Source organism: Delphinus delphis, chromosome 7, assembly GCF_949987515.2.
Source record: "Delphinus delphis chromosome 7, mDelDel1.2, whole genome shotgun sequence".
NCBI lineage: Eukaryota > Metazoa > Chordata > Mammalia > Artiodactyla > Delphinidae > Delphinus > Delphinus delphis.
The window spans coordinates 73,344,486-73,364,646 of NC_082689.1; the positions used below are offsets into that span (position 1 = coordinate 73,344,486).

The 20,161-nt window shown below is 42.4% G+C and overlaps 1 protein-coding gene across 1 annotated transcript in view; it reads left to right on the forward strand.

Moving 5' to 3' along the window:
* ACVR1 (activin A receptor type 1) overlaps window positions 1-20,161 on the forward strand; it is a 127,868-nt gene that overhangs the window by 31,926 nt on the left and 75,781 nt on the right. The window contains exon 2 of the mRNA XM_060016767.1: window positions 19,445-19,627. The gene's annotated coding sequence lies outside the window, so the exon portion shown is untranslated. The remainder of the gene's footprint in view (window positions 1-19,444; window positions 19,628-20,161) is intronic.

Consider the following 20,161-nt stretch of genomic DNA (forward strand, 5'->3'; position numbering starts at 1 on the left):
GGGCGGCTTACAGCCTGCAGGTGCTGGTGCTTTGACCGACCTGAACCCTTAGCGGCAGAGCTGGTGTCCCCCTCCCCCTTCTGGTCAGGGCTGCGAGGGGTTCCTGGCCTTTCCCTGAGTTGGCTTCATTGACGTGGCACTGATGCGACCATTCACTAACTAGAGTCCACTTTCTCTATGCCACACGGGCCAGGTTGTGTAAAGGTTTATGACACCAAAAGAAATTGCGGATCGTGATTTTATCTTCCTTATCTCTCCTTGAATTCAGGTCAGATATTTAGACTTGCCTTGCAGAGGAGGCCAGAATCAGGTGATGCTTTGCATGTGTTAGCTCACATTAGGGTATAAGGACTAGAAGGGAGACATGAAAGAGTAAGTTCTCATAGGAAATGACCAAAAATGCAAATTTTTTTCTTGTTTATGTGGTAAGGTATAGCATAAGCTTTTGTGTTCACTCGTGGGTGTTCTTAGGATGGCATTGTGGTTCATCTATTAGTTTGCATTTGCAAGGGGCAGAAAACAACCGAGGTTAAGCCTTAGTAAGATGAAAATCTAATGGTGGCCATCCTGGGGAGTCTAGGGTAGGGCGGGTTTTAGATCTGGGTTGACCCAGGACTCCAGCAGTGTCCCTGGGACGCTATTTCCCCCCTAATTCTTCTTCGTCAGTTCCATTCTCAGGCAGGCTCTCCCTTCTTGGTAGCAAAATGACTATGGCATATTCTCCGAGGTTCAAATGTAATGGGAAAATCAAACTTTCTTTTCCAGCAGTTCCCGTAAAATCCCAAGAGTCACTCTGATTGGACCAGCATAAGCCACATCCCACCCCTCAGTAGAATGCAGTGTGCTGGTCGGTCTAGTCGCCCTACTCTACCATCCTCTCAAAATAGGAGGAGCTATATCCCCAGCCCAAAGTCAGGGGTTGTTGCCGGAAGGCGGGAGGTGGTGTGGACAGAAACTGGGGAGGCAAACGGTTCCTACAAAATGCTTCTGTAAATCACATATTGGGGGCCTCACGGAAGAGTATTGTTTTTCCATCTCCTGGATTGTTACTTGATGGTTACCACCTTCTAAGTTCTGGGTGTGTTTTCTAGGTAAGTCTCTGACATCCCCTGGAAGCACAGGGCCAGTGATTTTGCTGATGCCCCGGGGATGCTCACTGCAGGGTATCGAATTACAGTAGGTCTTAATGGATGCCACACTTGGTAGCTCTATGGTGTGACATTAGCACGATTAGCTTTCCCTGTATGCCATTACATCAAAGATTGTAGCTGGACAGCCAGTCTTGACATACGTTTTGTTTGTCCCTGAAAGCACGTGTCCTGTTTCTCTCTGGCCATTCCCATTCATTTTGGGTGACGGCCTTGTCAGCTCAGAGCTGGGGAGAAGTGAGGAGAGGCTGCGTTTTGGCAGTGCTTCAAGCCCGGAGCAGCGTCCTGCAGCCAGCACCATAAGCTGGATAATTTGTCCACAGAGGCCTATGCATTATAGAAATGAAAATTCCTTCTCTGACAGCATTCACTGCTTAGCACGCAGCAATTTGGCTGTCAGAAACAGCTGGCCCTGCAGGGTGGGACAATGGAAAGGCGAGACCCCAGAGAGGCCAGTGCTTACTCAAGTCTCCCACTGTGAGAGGATCAGGTTACTGAGACTGTCATTAACAGCAGACTGCCAGGGGCTCTAAGGCAAAGCTTCCAGTGAGCGGGAGCCTGCGGCTCAGACAGTTTAGTGATTTCCTCCTCTTTTTGCTGAATGGAATGAAAAGATAAATTAAAAATAAACTATTAACCTTTGCTGACACTCAGATTTTGGTTTTCCTTAAATGTTCTGTTCTGATTGTGTCTTCTCCTTGGTGATAAGCAAGTCTGGGGAAGTAAATCCCTTCTAACCTAAGTAGAGTTGTTCTTGGTGCATTCTAGAAAACTCAGGAGTAGGGGTGAGGTGCATGACGGGTTGCTAGACATCTGCATATTTAGGTCTGTAACTTTTAGGTTGTGGTTATGTAGAAGCAATGCTCAAAGGACCACCACTGGAGACCCCACGAGGCATGTTCAAGCGTGAGGTAGAAAGCGGGTGTGCATTTTCCCCAGATGCATGTGCCAGGGACAGGAAAGGGACAGAGGAGCTGCGGGGGCTTGAACCTGCTCTATTGTGTGAATCTGCAGTGTGGCTGGCTCTGTGCATTTTCCTGTATTGATTCCACGACGCACGGAGCATGATCTAAGCAAAAAACGCACTTAAAGGACAGAGGAGACAGCTGTCTGTTACAGGAGGACGTGTTTTCTGGCTTTAGTGGCTCCAGTTTTTTCCTATTAGTTTGTATACTAGAGATGTACTCACCAGTAGTGTCTCAAAAAGGGTCTTTATTTTTTCTTCCTTTTTGGAAAAAAGTTCATTCTTTAAAAAATTATGTTCTAAATGTGATTCTTTATTTCACAAGTGAACTTGAGGAAAGCAGCAATAAAATGTTCTTTTTCCTTTTTTTTTTTTCAAAGCTACATGTTGGGAATTCCCTGGTGGTCCAGTGGTTAGGACTCGACACTTTCACTGCCTTGGTCCGGGTTCAATCCCTGGTCGGGGAACTAAGACCCTGCAAGCCTCGAGGTGCAGGCAAAAAAAATTTTTTTTAATTTAAAAAGCTACATGTCAAAATGGGATATTTTCCATATAGTGCAGGTCAAGAGGAGGTTTAAAGCAATGTGGTGGAAAGTACCTTGCCTTTTGAAGTGAACAGTGTTTCAGTGATAATAGGTGTCTCCAGATAAGCTTGGCTGTTGGAATTTGGTTGTTGTTCAGTGTGGCTGGAACTGTACTGCCCCCCGCCCTTTCCCTCTAAATCTGTTTCCCTTTTATGTGATAGAGGCTAGAGTTCCCAGATGTTGTTTGGATTAAAGAGTGTGTGTGGAGAAGGAAAAAAAAAAAAGCTTTCTTAATGATAATAACAGAGTCAGACTGGCTGGTACTGTACTGACAGGAAAATGGAGAGATAAAAACTCCATTAATGGTGTGTGCACTGCCTAAGTAGCCAATAAAACAATGCTGTCCTCACTGGAAGCTGGTCCCAGACTGGCAGCACTTCATGCCAACTGCGGGAGACAACAGCTGCAAAGAGGGGCAGAAGTGTTCAGTCAGGAGTCTGTGTAACAGGGCTGGCTTGGGGGCAGTTCTTTTGTTCTGTTCCTCCCCCTCCTCCTCCCCCCTCCTCCTCCCCCCTCCTCCCCCTCCTCCCCTCCTCCCTCTCCTCCTCCTCCCCTCCCCTCCCCCTCCTCCCCTCCTCCCCTCCCCCTCCTCCCCTCCTCCCCCTCCTCGTCCTCCTCCCCCTCCTCCCCCTCCTCCCCCCTCCTCCTCATCTTCCTCCCCTCCTCATCCTCCTCCCCTCCTCGCCCTCCTTGCCCTCCTCCCCCTCCTCCCCCTCCCCCTCCCCTCCCCCTCCCCCTCCCCTCCCCTCCCCCTCCTCCCCTCCCCCTCCCCCTCCCCCTCCTCCCCCTCCCCCTCCCCCTCCTCCACCCTCCTCCCCCATCCCCCCACCCCTCCTCCTTTGCTTCCCACTTTTGCCCGCTTTCTTTGAGGAGCCCTTCTTAATGCTCGCTGTTGCAGAAATTGAACCGCAACCTGATTAAAACTTAATGGTTACTCACAGAATGAAGTTGGCTGGTAGTTTCCAGGCCTGTTTGTCTGGGCTAGTTTGGGTTTGTGACAATAGAAACTTGTTAATTTATATAAAATGCATCTAAGTATTATGATCCTTGTAGTTTGAGAGTTCTACTTAAGAACCAGGAGAAGTCCTTGGTCACAGATGTAATGCTCTAGTTTCCCCACAAGTATCTTTGAATTTCCATGCTCAAACTTAGCAAAAAATTAAAGTAAAAAAAAAAAATCTCATTTTGGAGAGTGGCAAAGGCTTGGTTTACTTACATTCATTCTCTGTACTTTCTGAGCCCATTCTCTGAGTCACGCCCTCTGCTTGGACCCTGGGCCAGGCAAGGCTGCTAGCAGGAGACCTGACTTTGGGCACTTACTATCCCGCAGCCATGTAAGCCCTGGGGTCTCCAGAGAAGCAAAGGAAAGAAGTGCTATGTGAGTGGTGTAGAGAGCAGCTCTGAAAATTCAAAAGAAAGGTTCCGATGCCCGAGTCCTGTCTCTGTTTCCTGTGAGTTTGAAATCTAAGTTACTCTGACTCTTTAATGTATGGTGTATGATGGTGAGGGAACAGATATTTGGGTGTTTACTTTTGTGCCAAGTCTTATGCCACAGACTTTACATATGTTAGGAAGTTGGTATCTGTAGCCTCATTTTACAGGTGAAAGAAACATAAAGCTTGAGGAATTAACTTCCTTAAGGCTGCTCCTGTTCTTTGGTGCAGCTGGAATGAAACAAATTATAAAAGAACCAGTGATTTGGTATTTATTGTGTATTGCAGTGGGCATCCAGAAGAGGAGCTGGGGTGTTCTTTATCTAGACCTGTCAGAATGGGGGAGGGTAGGGGTATACAGTGCTTTTAAATCCAGGAAAGCTCCGTGGAGGAGGAGAGACAGTTATTTTTTAGCACACTTCCTTGAGTGCATGCCCTGTGCCAGGCACCATGCCAGGGCCTGGGGACTCAGAGCTGAAGAAGGCAAAGTCCTGCTGGCAGAGGGTGGCTGTCGCTTCCTGGTGGGCAAAGCCAGGGCAGGGCACGTGTGTCCAAGCACCCTGGGGGGAGTGAACCTTGACAAAAATACCTGGTGGTGGCTTGGCTGGGAGTGAAGCTTGCCCAGGTTACCCTCCTGAAATGGAGGGCTTTGATCGCAGAGTGAAGATGTTGGGTAAAACGTAAAGGGAAGAGCAGTAAGTCATGGCTTTAGGTGCCACCTGTGTTCCCCTTTTGGAAACTCCATGTGGATTGTGAGTGGTCTCAAGATTCCTGGCTGTAGACCTCTCTGTCCAGGCCACTTCCAGGCCACACCAAGTGGCGGTGGCCATCGTATCTCAAGTATGGTTTCTTCTCCTGTGACTAAAGTAAGATCCAAGGGCAGACTATGTTCTTTTAGGTAAGCCTTCCTGTTAGGCATTTTTTTTTTAAAAAGTGTGTGGTCTTTCCTAGTATAGTTTTTATTTAGCTGGCAAACTAGAGAGACCATTTTGAGGAAATATGATTCCTCAGTGATTAATGCTAGATATTGAATGGCCTTTATTTAACATGTCACGCTTCCACTACTGTGCCAGCTTGTGTTTTTCTAAATGTCGGGGCATCACTGTGTTAATTTTATATGTTTGAAGGACTTGGGTGAGTTCCAGATGTGACACTTTTCTTTTCATTTTTAGATTTTATAGTATAAATGGCTCCATAGTGTTCTTGATAGATGTTCACCTATGCACCCCTATTGAGTAGTACGTGTACTAAATTAAAGACGTCAGTTGGCTAGTTGGTTGGTGGTGACTTGCTTTTAGTGACCTCCTCACTAGATAACCCTTGGGGGATGGAATCTGCATACTCATTATCAGTGTGAAGGTTTCCCTTTAGTCTACCAATAAACTCTATTTTTAGAGTTTGAGGGATCCTTGGACTTACCATTCGTTTTCAGTCCTGCCTTGCAGCAGAGCTACACTGCAGTTCATTGTGCGTATTGCAGGATTGTTCTTGAGGTCAAGAAGTTCTGGTGTCCGTTAGAGCCATTTCAGTACCACCCTCTCCCGTGCATTCTATTAATGTCTTGCAGAGTCAGAGAAGACGGGAATTCAAAGACAAGTCAAAGTCTTTACCAGCCAAGTCAGAGTAACACTATTTTTTAGTCCTTAAAAGGTAAGAACTATTGAGAAAAACAAGGAAGTGAATATCACAAAAGTCAAGATTCTGGTTCTGATAATAAGAACAGCATCAATAATAGTGATGGCTTACCCTTTCACGGTGCTCCTGGTTGAGGTTCTGCCCTGAGTGCTTTGCATATATTCATTCATTTAGCCCTTAACGATTATCACTCTGGGAAGCAGGTCCAATTCTTTTTATCTTAATTTTACAGATGAAGGAAATGAGTTATGTGCCTAAGGTGCTAAACGTAGCAAATGGCAGGGCCTGAAATCTAGCTCAGGCAGTGCGGCCTCCGTTCCAGGTTTTACCCACAGTGTAGGAGAGAAAAAAACATTATGATGGAGGACACCTGAGAATGGGGTAGGGCATGGAGTGCTGGTAATTTCCTTAAAAAAAAAAAAAATTAGAGCCTTCACTAAAGGTTGTTGCATTTTTATTATATATGGATTGATTATATATTCATATAGTGTGTATTAAATGTGGATATATATACATATCCATGAATTCATAGTTATTTGAGAAATGACAGTAAATGTGTATGAGATACTAAGTTTCCTTAACAGTCTTTTTTATTTTTCTTTTCTTTTATTTTTTTATGCCGTATGCGGGCCTCTCACTGTTGTGGCCTCTCCCGTTGCGGAGCACAGGCTCCGGACGCGCAGGCTCAGCGGCCATGGCTCACGGGCCCAGCCGCTCCATGGCATGTGAGATCCTCCCGGACCGGGGCACGAACCCGTGTCCCCTGCATCCGGCAGGCGGACTCTCAACCACTGCGCCACCAGGGAAGCCCCCCTTAACATTCTTGATGTTTGATGTACAATAAACCTCAGAGTTGGGAACCACTTACCTCTCTTTAGAGACAGAATATATTCACATATAGAAGCTATGGAAGGTTTTCCCAACCTGACAGGCCCCTATTTCTATGGAATATTTATATTTATTTGCCTTTTTTTCCCCTAAATTATCTTACATATTGGATCTTGTGTTTGCTAATGGCATGAGGAGTTGACTGCAACTCTGAAGTAGCAGTTAAAGCATGGTGTGTGTGTGTGTGTGTGTGTGTGTGTGTTTGTAGGAAAGTTCACCGTACAAAATTATGTTTGAAATAAAATAGCTTCTAGACATGTATCTGACCCACTCTTCATATGTCCAACATGAAAAACTGTGGAAGGACACCTTCCGGTTGTGTTAAGCCAGTCTAAATTTGGCTATAAATCTAGGAGACTCAGTTGAATGTATGCTAGAATGTGTTGTCTTAAGATAAACCTGACTGCACAGCAATGCTAGTAGAAGCAACAAAAATGCACCTGAGACAACTAAAATGTAAAAAAAAAAAAAAAAAAAAGGTTATTATCTGAGAGGTCCCTCCCCTAATACTTAACACTTTCAAAATTAGAACTAACAGAAGCTAGCCTTTCCTTCCTTCCAATTTTAGAAACGAAGCCATTCTAACACTTATAGAACATTATCATTTCCCTCTGGGATTTAAAAAGTAAAAAAGCAAAATCAGGAGACAAATATTTATGAAACGGACAAGGGTTTAGTGACCTGAAAAAGCTCAGTGGAATGTTTCTCAGAATTGTTGACAGTGTGGATGGCAAACAGAGACAATTGCTAATGTTTGGTTGTTTTTTTTTCATACTAATCTCCTGGCGCCTTAAAGTGCTGCTGAGGAGGACTAGTTTGTTAACCTGTTGGTCTCTCGAGCAACTTGGAGTGAGAGAATTTAGTTGGCTGTGGTGTAGGCGCTACTTGCGGGGAGGACAGGACAACTTGCTCATCTTTTTACCTCTTCTGGAATTGCTTTTCGATGGTAGAAACGTGTGGCATAAAGTTTATATGTTTTTAAAATATATATATGTGTATGTGTACATTCACATGGACATATATACACACTATATATATATGTATACATATAATTTTTTCTTTTAATTGCTGCTTGGCAAATAGTGCACATTTTAAATGAGAATGATGTTATTAAAACCACTCTAAAGACTTTCACATTAGAAATTCTGGCCCAGTTGGGAATTTGTGTTATTGATGGTAAATATAGATTGTTTGTATTAATTGTCAGGTAAGTTGCTTCTTAAGAGTTGCAATACCACAAATGATGGAAAAGCTGAAGTTTCAGCTTGTGCTGATGTAAGTTAATCACAGGTGTGGAATCTTGAGGCTTGCGATGAAAAGACTGCTAATACACTCAACTTCAGGCATGTTTTATTGTATAGAATTAATCTATAAAAAATGAATCCTGGTGGAAAGCTATGTGTTCTGATTAACAGCAACCCAAATCAAGAGGCTATAATTCCATTAGTGGACTGAATGCTTAATGACACGTGAGGAGATGAAAAGTATAGAAAATGTCTCTGCTTTGTGGTTACTCATATAAAATTACTTGAGTAAGAATCCTGAGATTTAAGTATCCATAGATAAGGTAGTCTTGATAATAGCGCTTGCTCTGCAAACAGCCCTATCCTCACCCTCCCACTTCACATCACCACCACCCCATAGCATCATTGGAACCAAAAAGAAGATTCCAGAAGGGTTTGCCCTAATTCTAGGCAAGGCTGGCTTTGGTCCTGACTCTGCATTTGCCACATCCTTCCGGCTTTTGCATCTACCCTTTTGTCTCATCCCCGCCATACATCTTTTCTTAGAGCCCATCCCATTTTATTTTCTGCCAGTTACCATCAGTCTGAGCTTGGTGGTGATTTGCAGATTCACAGTCCTCTCATCTGATAGGTAGGTAGTGTCTGCTTGTTTTATAGCTGGGGACTGGGGCTCAGACAGTAATGTGCTCAAGATCCCAGAGCCTGGGAAGTGACAGAGCTAGGTTCAGTTCCCAAGCTGTGTGATTCCAATGTTTTGGCTCTTTCCACAAAATGAATCGGGAGACAGCGTATGCCCATGCAGTTAGCAGGCACTGCACAGCATACACGCAAGGTCTAAGTTATATAGAAAAAGGCGTAAGAGCTTTAAGAGTGATTTTTTAAAATAACAGTTTTATTGACTTAGTTCATATACCAAAACATTCACTCTTTTGTGATGTACAATTCAGTGGCTTTTAGTGTTCAGAGTTGTGCAACTGTCAACACTATCTAATATTAGAACATATTCATCATCCCCCAAAAGAAACCACCAGCATGTAAGACTGATTTTGAAGCTAAGATCATTGAAGTAGAAGTTGAAGTTTGGGCTCCCAATCGTCCTGTGAACTAAGTGAGAGTAGAAGCCAAGTTCCTGGACCAACCCCCTGGTTGACACCAGTTTTTGTTGACAGAATCTTCTAGAACAGTAACTTCTCAATCTTTTGTTTTTTAAACCTCTGTTCAATTTTGATAAACTAAGAGATCTCAAATTCTTCTGCCCGTTTGTAATGAGAAAGCAACCAGATTAAAAAAAATTTTTTTTTAATTCAAATTTTTTTATTGACCTATAGTTGATTTACAGTGTAGTGCCAATCTCTGCTGTATAGCAAAGTGACTCAGTTACACACATATAGACATTCTTTTCCATTATGGTTTATCACAGGATATTGAATGTAGTTCCCGTGTGGTATACCTTGTTGTTTATCCATTCTAAATGTAATAGTTTGCATCTACCAACCCCAAATTCCCAATCCATCCCTCCCCCTCCCCCTTCCCTCTTGGCAACCACAAGTCTGTTCTCTATGTCTGTGAGTCTGTTTCTGTTTTGTAGATAGGTTCATTTGTGCCATATTTTAGGTTCCACATGTAAGTGATATCCTATGGTATTTGTCTTTCTGACTTCACTCAGTATGATAATCTCTAGTTGCATCCATGTTGCTGCAAATGGCATTATTTCATTCTCTTTTATGTAAAAATTTTCTGAACATTTATTTATGGTTTTGATTTTCAAAATATGTCTGCCACCCCCCTTATTTTGATTGGATAATCATCTGCGTCTCAGGGCTTCTAGGTCACCTTCATCGCAGGTTTGCTTGAACACATTAAATGAATCAATACATCATGATTTGAAATGACTCATGCCTTAAGCAATTTTATGTGTAAACTTCAAGTGATCCCGGGCAGCCAGTGCTAATAACAGGCAAGCTTGTTCTCGGCATCTTCCTTCTCTTTTCCGTAGCATTCAGCTTTGGCCATGGGCTCCTTTCTCTTACCTTCTTTATGCTTACTGAGTTCAGTTGCATTATATAGCAATTCATGTATTTATTCTTTTCTTCCCACCGTGCGGTGTAAAAAGGTTGAGGTTGGGGAAATGGGTTGGCTGGGGAGAACCATTAAGAAGGTAGCATTGTCATGGGAAGAAGGACTCATCTTTTTCCCACTCTGGCCCCCAGCACCTTGACTGAAGACATCTGGAGGGAGGCCAGTGAGTGAGAGCCTAGCTTTGGGAATTGTGTGGAGGCCTGGCTCCACATGACCACCTTGGGAATAATTTTCTCGGAAAAAAAATTAACATTATTCTTGTAAGATGAATCATTTCCCTTCTTACATTTTATTGACATCTTAATTTCCAGTAACGTTACAGGGTTAGCATGGTATTTGAGTGTAGCTCTCAAGCTATTTTTCTGTATATATGTAATTTAGAAAAAGATTATGGTCTAAACTGTTGGAGTAGGGAATACTTCCTTGTTTTCATATGTAAGTCAGTAGGAAGCTATGGTTTAGTGTGTACGTTTAGTTTACGTACTGTCTTTTTGTATGAAATAAACACTTTAGTTCTCTCTTAGTCTCTTTAACCTAGGATCTGGGGGAGTTGTTTTGCTTTGAATGAAAAGCCATGACAACCCTAAACGTGGATTCTGGTAGGCCTACCTCCTTTTTTCCATTAGCATAATTATTTCTCAATTTTTACTGTTCATATTTCCCTTAGAGTGTTCCTCTTCTGCTTTGAATCCATTATCAGGGTTCACCCATTCATTCATAAACATTTATTAAGGACCTTTTGTTTATAAGACTATCCCTGATGATTCAGAAATGAAAAAATACTACTTATCTTTGAGGAATTCACAGGCTCATTAGGCAGTGAAATAAAAAAAAAAATTGAAGTGCACTTTTTAGGTGCCGTGATAACAACAGATGAGGGTGCATGTATCTTAGACAGGGTGTGGTTGGTCGTGGGGGCTTCAGGGAAGATTTCCATAGGGAGGTGATTCTTGACCTGATCCTGAAGTATACGAATTGACAGAAAAAACATTTCAGGCGGACAAGTACAAAGGCAGAAGGCGAACAAGAAGGACGCGTCCTCAGGGAGCTGTAAGGTGCAGTTAGGGTCAGAGTGCCTGGGGAGTGGTAACTGGATGAGGTGGGAGAAGTCTCAGGCCAGGTCCTAGAAATCAGGAATTTGCACATGCTCAGAAGAGCCATTGTTGGCACTGTTGGCAGGTTCTTAGAAGAAATCACTGAGAAAGAGTTGGAGTGCTGCTGGTGTGAGACAGGAAGGGCTGGGTGGTTCCACTGCATGAGATAGGACATAAACGAAGGTTAGCAGCTTTGGGTGGTGGGTGATGTAGACACGCTGACTTGAGTTTCGTTAATCCAGATTCCTTGTCTTGGGAACTGGACATATTCCCATACCCCTTGAGAGACTGGCCGTGATAGACACCGCCTCCCTCCCCGCACCCCGCCACTGTTATTCTGCACCCTTTTGTGCATTTTCTTACTCAGTTATTCTTCAGTTGGCAAACAAATTATTGGTAGGCAAATTAAATTAAAAGCAAACCTCGGTGAGTTAAGAACTAAATTGCTAAATTAAATGAAAAATGTTATTATTTTTTAATGAGCGGGTTGGTTCGCATTTCAATACAGGAGTAGATTGGAAAACCATCTTTAATTAAAGAGGTAGCCTTTCCTGTTAGCATAATTCTTACGGAATCCTGCTAGCAATTGTAAAAGAAATATCTAAACAGAGAATCTTTTAGGTAGGAGGAAACTTAGCAACTTGGGCCACCACTCTCAATTTCTAGGTAGGAAAAATGGATGCCGGAGAACACAGGTGACTTACCAGTGTCACACAGCTGTGGTGCAGGGGTGTGTCTGGCTCATTAATGTAATGTTTTCTCCACTGTGCCTGATGACCCCCTGCAATAGTCCTATCGAGATGATAGAGCAGGCTTTGAAGAAACCTAATGTTCAAGGCTGCTCGGGGAGTGATAGACCCAGAGTCCCCTGGATTCCTGACTTTAATCTTATTTTAAATTAATCTCATCATTGTTCTTCAGTCAGCAAGTATTTGTTGATTGTCTAGTATTGAAGGGATGGTACCCAATTATTATAAAGCTAAACAGTAAATAAGAAGCTATTTTCCTCTTCAAGAAGCTTGCATGTTAGTTTTTCAGATAACTCACTGCAGGTCTGGCAACTGCTTGTAAAATGCATAGCTTGTCTGACATAATTATGGATATTAGTACACACACGTAGCACACAACAAGAAAACACAGCCATACAAGATATTGTTCACTCTTAATTTTTTTAAACTTTACTGGATCTTTTTCTGTTTGTTACCTTGTTCTGTCCGCAAGACAGAACAGGGGGCAAGCGGTTTCCTGCCTAGCCTTGGAAGTGCCTATGGGTAAATGAAAATTAAACCAAACAATTAGAAAAAGAATGTTGATTGCCTTTTTTTAAAAAATTCTCATTGAATCTTAATTAGGGAGAATGATCTGGTGAAAATTTTATTTAGGCTGGTAATTGACATAAATACTTGCAAGAGGGCATTGGAAGAATGGTTTTTAAAAGCATTAGTTCTCTGTTCTTTATTTTGGTGCCCCTCTTTTGTAATAACCCCCTTCAGTGTTTCTGGAAATTTCTGTAGATATGGTTCTGAAAAACTTAACCTTAATGTGTAGTAGTTGTTTGGTGAATACATGTACTAGGAAAACTTACAGCCATTCTAAAATGAAGACTGCTTTTATGAAATAGTAACTTCTATAATTCTTTATATGTTTTTTTTTGTGTGTGTGTGTGGTAAGTGGGCCTCTCACCATCGTGGCCTGTCCCGTTGCGGAGCACAGGCTCCGGACGCGCAGGCTCAGCGGCCATGGCTCACGGGCCCAGCCGCTCCGCGGCATGTGGGATCTTCCCGGACCGGGGCACGAACCCGTGTCCCCTGCATCGGCAGGCGGACTCTCAACCACTGCGCCACCAGGGAAGCCCCATTGGATTTCTTTATCGAGCTACCAGCTGCTCTACAAGGCCTGCAGAAAGGCTTGCCATGCAGCTGGTAACATCAGCTGACCAGAAATGCTGTGTTTCCTTCCCAAAATGGTTAACAAAAGTCACCTTTGGGCCTTGTGTGGGGAAAGAAATAAGGAAAGAAAAGGAGAGAGCAGGAATGGAGAAGGAAGAGAGAGAACAAGTGAATTACATGGGCTACGTGTGAGCGAGGGTGTGTGTGTGTGTTTCTGTCTTTCTGTCTGTCTCTGTTGAATCTTCTCTTCCCTGAAGTCACACCTCCTATCTGGTGAGGAGTTGACGAAGGTGTTTTCTATTTTAGTCTGTAGCCTTCCCATCTGGTGTCTGGATTTCTTCTAAGGTGCCACCAGTGGAGGAATGAGTATGGGGTATTAGTCTTCCATGTTCTCTCCTTTCAGGCTTCTTTTATAATATTTATTTTTAAATTACTAGTTTTATGAGTCAAATGGTCAAATTTTGGCAGTTTCCTACGATTCAACCTATTAATTCAACCCTTGTGATTCTCATTCTTCCTCACTGTTTCCTCTTCTTTACACCTGCTCCTTAAATATTAAATTTTTATTAATAGCTATCATCTATTACCACCCACCGCATGCCGCGTACTTCACATATGGCCACTCTGCACGGGCGTCCTGATGCCCATTTTGCCTGGGAGAGACGGCAGCTCAGTTGGCCCAAGACTACCTGTGTAGTGACTGACAGGGCTGGGATTCAGCCCAGGACTCTGTGGTTCAAGTCTGGAACCCTCTTGCTGCTACTCTATCCCACTGCCTTTGTTTCCTTGAGTTTTATTATGATCCTCATGCTTTATATTTCTGGCACAAATAAATAAGCCTTTAAAAGGCTGGACAGAGAAATGGGATTTTGATAGGGTTCCAAACCACTTTGGATGAGGATGTTTGAAGTTATAATTTATAAGCATGTTATCTTCAGAAATACAGTCTGGTACTTAATTGCACTCACTCCTGTCATGGTCCACAGTAGATGCCTCTCATCTTAGCCAAATTGTAATTTAAATTCTGGAGGAGAAAGGTGCTCTGAAATTTGGACCTTAAATCCATCCCAGGGGCCAAAGCATTAGGAAATCTTGCTTTCTTCCTGTCTCCGCTTTGGTTGGTCTTCTTCCTAGGCTTTGAGACAGACCTTAATCTTTCCCTTGAAACATCCTGGAGACTTGGTTCATCCTCATGCTTGCCTCCTCTCCCCAACTCTTTTTCTGGTGTTGGATTCCTACTCAGCATCTAAATATACACCTGAAGAGAATAGTGCTTTCATGGTAGAATTCCTTCCCAGGATTTCTTGGGAAATTTATATTTTTCCAAATCCCCAGAAAAATCCGTTAAGAAAAAAGGTAAATGGGAAAAAGTGTTGACATTCTCCTGTGAGAATTAAAACAATCAACACAGAGACATAAGTACATGAAAGGAATCCACTGATGTCAAGTTGAAAGCTAGCCTACGGAACTGAAGGATAAGATTGACATTTCCCAGAGCCAGGTCAGGATAGGAGCGCAGAGGAGAGAATTGGTCATGATTGCTTGTAGCTGTTGCTATGTTATAAGTGGTATTCATGGCCCTGTCTGCTGCTACTGGTGAGTCATCCTTGCAAATAAAATAAATATAAATTTATATGCACAGCGTGTTGTTTACAAATCCTGTGAGTGGTATTCCAAGAAATACGTTTCCAAAGCAAAATAAGCCTTTAAGATGGCAGTTTCAACATGTGATTCTGTGTCGTGCTGTTAACCTGCATTTGGATCTGCGAGGAAGGTTATTTCAGGGATCAACAAACCTTTTCTCTAAAGGGCCAGATCATAAATATTTTAGGCTTTGCAAGCCATATGGACTCTGTCACAACTATCAACTCTGCTGTTTCGTGTGAAAGCAGCCACAGACTATACGTGAAATGAACAAGTGGGGCTGTGTTCCAGTAAAACTTTTATTTACCAAAACAAACTGAGGGCTGGATTTGGCTTGCTATTTGAATGCTATTAATGCTCCAATAATGCTCACTGACATTCTCTAGCATTTGAACATTTGTTACAGACTACGATTCTTTGGAAATACTATTAAGTTTATTTCTTATTTATTTAACCTTTCTTTTAGATATCCATAATAATGAGTAAAGGGTGTTTGGAAGTGTTTGTTGAATAACTTATCACTTGGGGAATTCTGGGGAACTTCCTGGACATTCCCATTTCTCATTCCCAAATCCCAAAGCATAATGTCTACAGGGAATTGGAAAATTTCTGGAGAACGAGATTTGCCGTATCCTTGTGCTCCTCTCTGCTTCCTGATTCAATCAGCATTTATCTTTCCTCAACTTATGTGGCTCTCCTTGTTCTTTGAGCTCTGTGGTGTCCCCCAAGCTTGTCTAGGGTGTGTGACCTATTGTTTTCCCCACTGGGAGATTGGGAATCTTGGGAACTGGTTGATATCTCTGTTGCCTTTTTTCAGAATTACTGATAGATAATACCCAGTATTATCTTGCCCACGTATTCAGGTATCTGGAGTAGATTATTCTTCAAGGATCCTTGACGTTTATATGCTTGGTTGTAGCGTTGTTATTTTAGAGCCAGAACAAGAGGACATTTGTAGTATCATGTGGCTGATTTGTGTTATTGTTTGGGATTGGTATACTTTATGCTTTTCTACCATGCTGCTTTAGCACTTTTATTATTTTAAGAGGTAGAAAACAGTAAAGGGGCCTAAGAATATTTACTACAAGAATTCATTTCAGTTCTTACAAATAGTCAAGATACAGTTTAACTTACAGGCAATTAAGAACACAGATTTTGGACTCAGCATAACTTGAGTTGATTTGTTTTACCACATATTTCAAAAGCGTGATCTTGGGACAGTTTTACTTAACCTCTCTATCACTGGTTTCTTATCTTTCAAGTAGGAATACTAATACCTTCCTCTCCATTTTTGTGGTGTTAGGATTAAATCAGATAATGCAATTGTGTGGTTAGCACAGTTCTAGAACTAAATGATAATTGGCATTATTACTGACTCTTAAAGATGGGAGATATTAACCTTGTTTTGTGGCAGAGGAAACTGAAACACACGGGTTAAATGATTTGTATAAGATCACATTTATTAGGTTAGAAAACTGGGTTTGGCTCTTTCCTAAGTCCATGTTCTTGCTACCATACGCTGCTTAAAGTAATTTCAGTTAACAGTAATTCTATATCAAAGATACACACACCATGGTTTATGAGGCTGGGTGGATAGACGGGGAAGGTATGAGATGATGTCTTTTGTCTTTTTTTTTTTTTTTAAATTGAGGCATAATTGACATATAACATTATGTTAGTTTCAGGTATACATTGCAGTGATTCGATACTTGTGTATATTGCAAAATGATCACCACAGTAAGTCTCATTAACATCCATCACCATACAAGGGATGATGTCTTGAAAGAGCAAGGATTTGTAGTATTTGAAAGCCACAGTTTCTAGAAGCCAAGGATATAGTTATAATTAAAAAGTTGAGAAAACTTGCCCCGATTTCCCTGTCGCTTAGCTGCTGTATTGACTGCCAAGAACATGTTAGATTTTAAGTACCTTTTATGCTTGCCTGTTATCAGTCCCATCATATCACCATGACTTTTAAGAAACTATGCATGTTATCTTAATTGGATGAAAGAAAAATGTACTACTATGTTAAGCCTGCCACTGGAGTTAGAATGTTTTTTGTATTTCTCCTTTCCCCCTTCCTCACTCCCACCCTCCACCACTTCACAGGAATGTGCCTCTAACCTTTATGGGTCAGATTTTCACGTGGCATGGTTAGTTGCCAATAATTAAACCTCCATAGCTAAACAAATAAATTGGCCAAGGTTTCGGAGAAACTCAGCTCAATGAAAGTTTTGTGACAAGTTGCTGCAGTTTGCTGTATGCACATGGTCTCTGACTTACGATGGTTTGACTTAACAATTTTTCAGTGTTAAGATGGTGCGAAAGTGATACGCATTCAGTAGAAAGTGTACTTTGAATGGTGAATTTTGATCTTTTCCCGGGCCAACGACATGAGACATGCAGTACGACCCTCTCTTATGAGGCAGGGCAGCGGCGGCTCCTACTCAGTCACGTGAGCACGAGGGTAAACAATTGATACACTTAGAGGCATTCTGTTCTTCACTTTCTGTACAGTATTCAGTAAAGTACATGAGGTATTCAACACTTTATTATAAAATAGGCTTTGTGTTAGGTGAATTTGCCCAACCGTAGGCTGATGTAAGTGTTGAGCAAGTTTAAATTAGGCTGGGCTCAACTATGAGGATTGGTAGGTAAGAAATAGTGAATGCATTTTCAACTTACAATGGGTTTATTGGAATGTAACCACATTGTAAGTCGAAGGATATCTGTATAGATATTTATTTTATCTTACTGATTTTTTTTTTTTCTTTGCTGTACGTGGGCCTCTCACTGTTGTGGCCCCTCCCGTTGCGGAGCACAGGCTCCGGACACGCAGGCTCAGTGGCCATGGCTCATGGGCCTAGCCACTCCGTGGCATGTGGGATCTTCCCCGACTGGGGCACGAACCCATGTCCCCTGCATCGGCAGGCGGACTCTCAACCACTGCGCCACCAGGGAAGCCCTACACCACAGTTTTGACTTCAATCCATGGGTTATTTGACAGGCTGATAATTTTAAGACAAATATTCAACTATGCTTAATTTGAAGACTTGATTTTTATCCAGTAACTCTTGAGCACCAACTGTATGCGAGTCGAAGAAGAAGAAAATGTGATCCTCGCCTATTTTTTGTTTGTTTTGAGACAAACCCAGTTCAAGGAAGAGGATTAAGTACCAGCTCATACAGAATTGAGTCCTATAGAATATTAATACAAGAGGAATTAGAATGGAAAGATCTGGAAAACGTGAGAATCATTAGGGAAGGCTGAGCGAGGCAGGAGAACCTGAGCACGTTCTTGAAGGAATTCTCTGAGAGAGCTGGGAAGTTGGAAGGGAAATTAGAAGTACTTCTGTAATTAAAAAAAAAAAATCTCTGATTTTTAAAAAGAATCAGAAAAATACGCACCAGTATTTCCTTCTTTTCTTGCTTATCTAAAGCTCCTCTCCGAATAGTACCTGTAACTTGAAGACGTGGCCGGCCCCAGGCAGAGCGGCCGCCAAGGCCCCTTTGCACTCGCCCCTTCTAAATTGCAGTTGGTCTTCGGCAGGTGGGGAGGCACCTTCCGCGTGAATCTGCCAAACTCCCCTGTCCCGGCATCTAGGAAAACACCAGGATTTCCACGGTTTGCTCTGAAACTCAAGGGTTGTGGGTGCCGCTTAGCTGAAGAGTTTGTTTTTAAGGATGTCCACTCTAGAAATGGCTTTTTACTCTTTAACTTCACTAAATGATTGCTGGAAATGTCAAGCTTCTGGTTGACCTTTCTACGGGGGGATATTTTTATCTGTCTTATTTTAGTGTCTTATTTTTTGTGTGTCTGATTTTTACATTCGCGATTCTCTTTTCAAATTGATTCTGAGGCTCAATTTAAACTGAAGCGAGGCAAGTTTTGATATTATTTGTAAAGCATTTCCCTTGAATTTCAAGGTTGATGTGAATTTTTTTTTAATTGTGTGATTTTACTTCCAAATAATTATTGAGGAGTGCTGTATTTTGGATTTCTTTTCTGCTTTGATTTATTTACATGAAAGTTTTCTTGGCAAAGTGTCCCTTGAGGTTAAAAAATAAAAAGGTGCTCTTTTCCAAAAGGAGTACGTTTTTCAGTGTTTTGTGTTGCTCAGCTATTTGAATGGGAAAGTTTGGTTCTAATAAAAATTTCCTCTTCCTTTGACAAATGTTGATGTTTTTAAAGTCTTCCTAAAGGAAAAAGGAGCTTGGGTGGCTTTTTGTTTTTTTTGATAGTTATCTAGAGCCCCCTTCCTTTCCTCTGTGTGATCCTAACCCCACCATTGTTTTATGGGTCTTTGAACTAGATCTGTCTACAGCTGAGAGTGGTGGTTGAAAATGGACCCAAACCAGGTTATTTTGGGGTGGATACACGAGAAACTGGTTACTGTGGTACATGGGGTGTCTCTAGGAGCAGCCAGGGGTCTGGAGAGAGACTTTCATTCTATACTTGTGGACGGTTTGAACTTTGTTTTTCCCAGGTACATATCATAGTTGATATATGCAAAGCCTTTGTTTTTTTGTTTGTTTTTGTAATGGCTAGAGTACGTGGTATATGGACTTTAAAGGAGCTTGATTTTGAAGTTTACCAACTGCAGGTTCCACTGGGTTTTGTGTCATTTAGAAAAATATTTAAGATCGGTACGGACCTATGACCTCAACTTACCGCGTGTCTGTTTTCCAACCCTTTCCATCCTTGCTGCAATTGTAAATCGGCCTTGGTTTTGTGGTCTCAATTGAAAGGCTTGTCAAGTGTGCACTTCCTTTAGCCTGCACATTCACAACTACAGACTTTTCTTCTGCTTAGCTGGTTTTCTTTCTTCTTCCCCTCCACAGCCCCGAGCCGCTTGTGAGCGTCACATTGCCAGCGCGAGAGCTACTGGAGAATTCTCATTATTCCAGGAGACTCTGGGAGCGCCTCTCCCACCTCCAAGGCTCCAGGAGCAAGTGAGCGGAGCTCTGAGGAAGAGCCACTGCTGGAAGGACTGCGGGAGGAGATGCCCCGGAGCCGGCCCTAAGGTAGCCAAGCCAGCTTTTTACCTAGGAGCTCTCAGTGGCCTTGCCGGGGCCAGCAGCAGAGACATTTCAACAGATCACCTCTTTTACTGTTCCTTGGCAGAGATCAAATTGACACGGTCAATTCTTAGCCACGATGATCATATCGTTGTTTTGTATGAATCCAACATAAGAGAGATAGGACCAAACCCAATGGTTCTTGATTTTTGCATTACCTTGAATGTAGGCTTTTTTTGGTGGAGCTGCTCAGTTATCTTTGAACTCTGGCCAAGTTGTTCAAACACCACCACCATTTCCCTACGTATAAAGTGCTTCTGCCATTCTTTTCACCTTATAGGACCACTTTCTAAAATTTTTCTTTCCTTCTAAAGAGGCTACGTTTTAGAGCAGTTTTAGGTTCACGGCAAACCTGAGCAGAAAATACAGAGAGTTCTCATAGGCGCCCCTGTCCCCCACACACCCGGCCTTCCCCAGACTCTGTCTCCCCAGCAGAGTGGTCCATTTACTGTAGTAGTTGATCCGCACTAACACGTCATT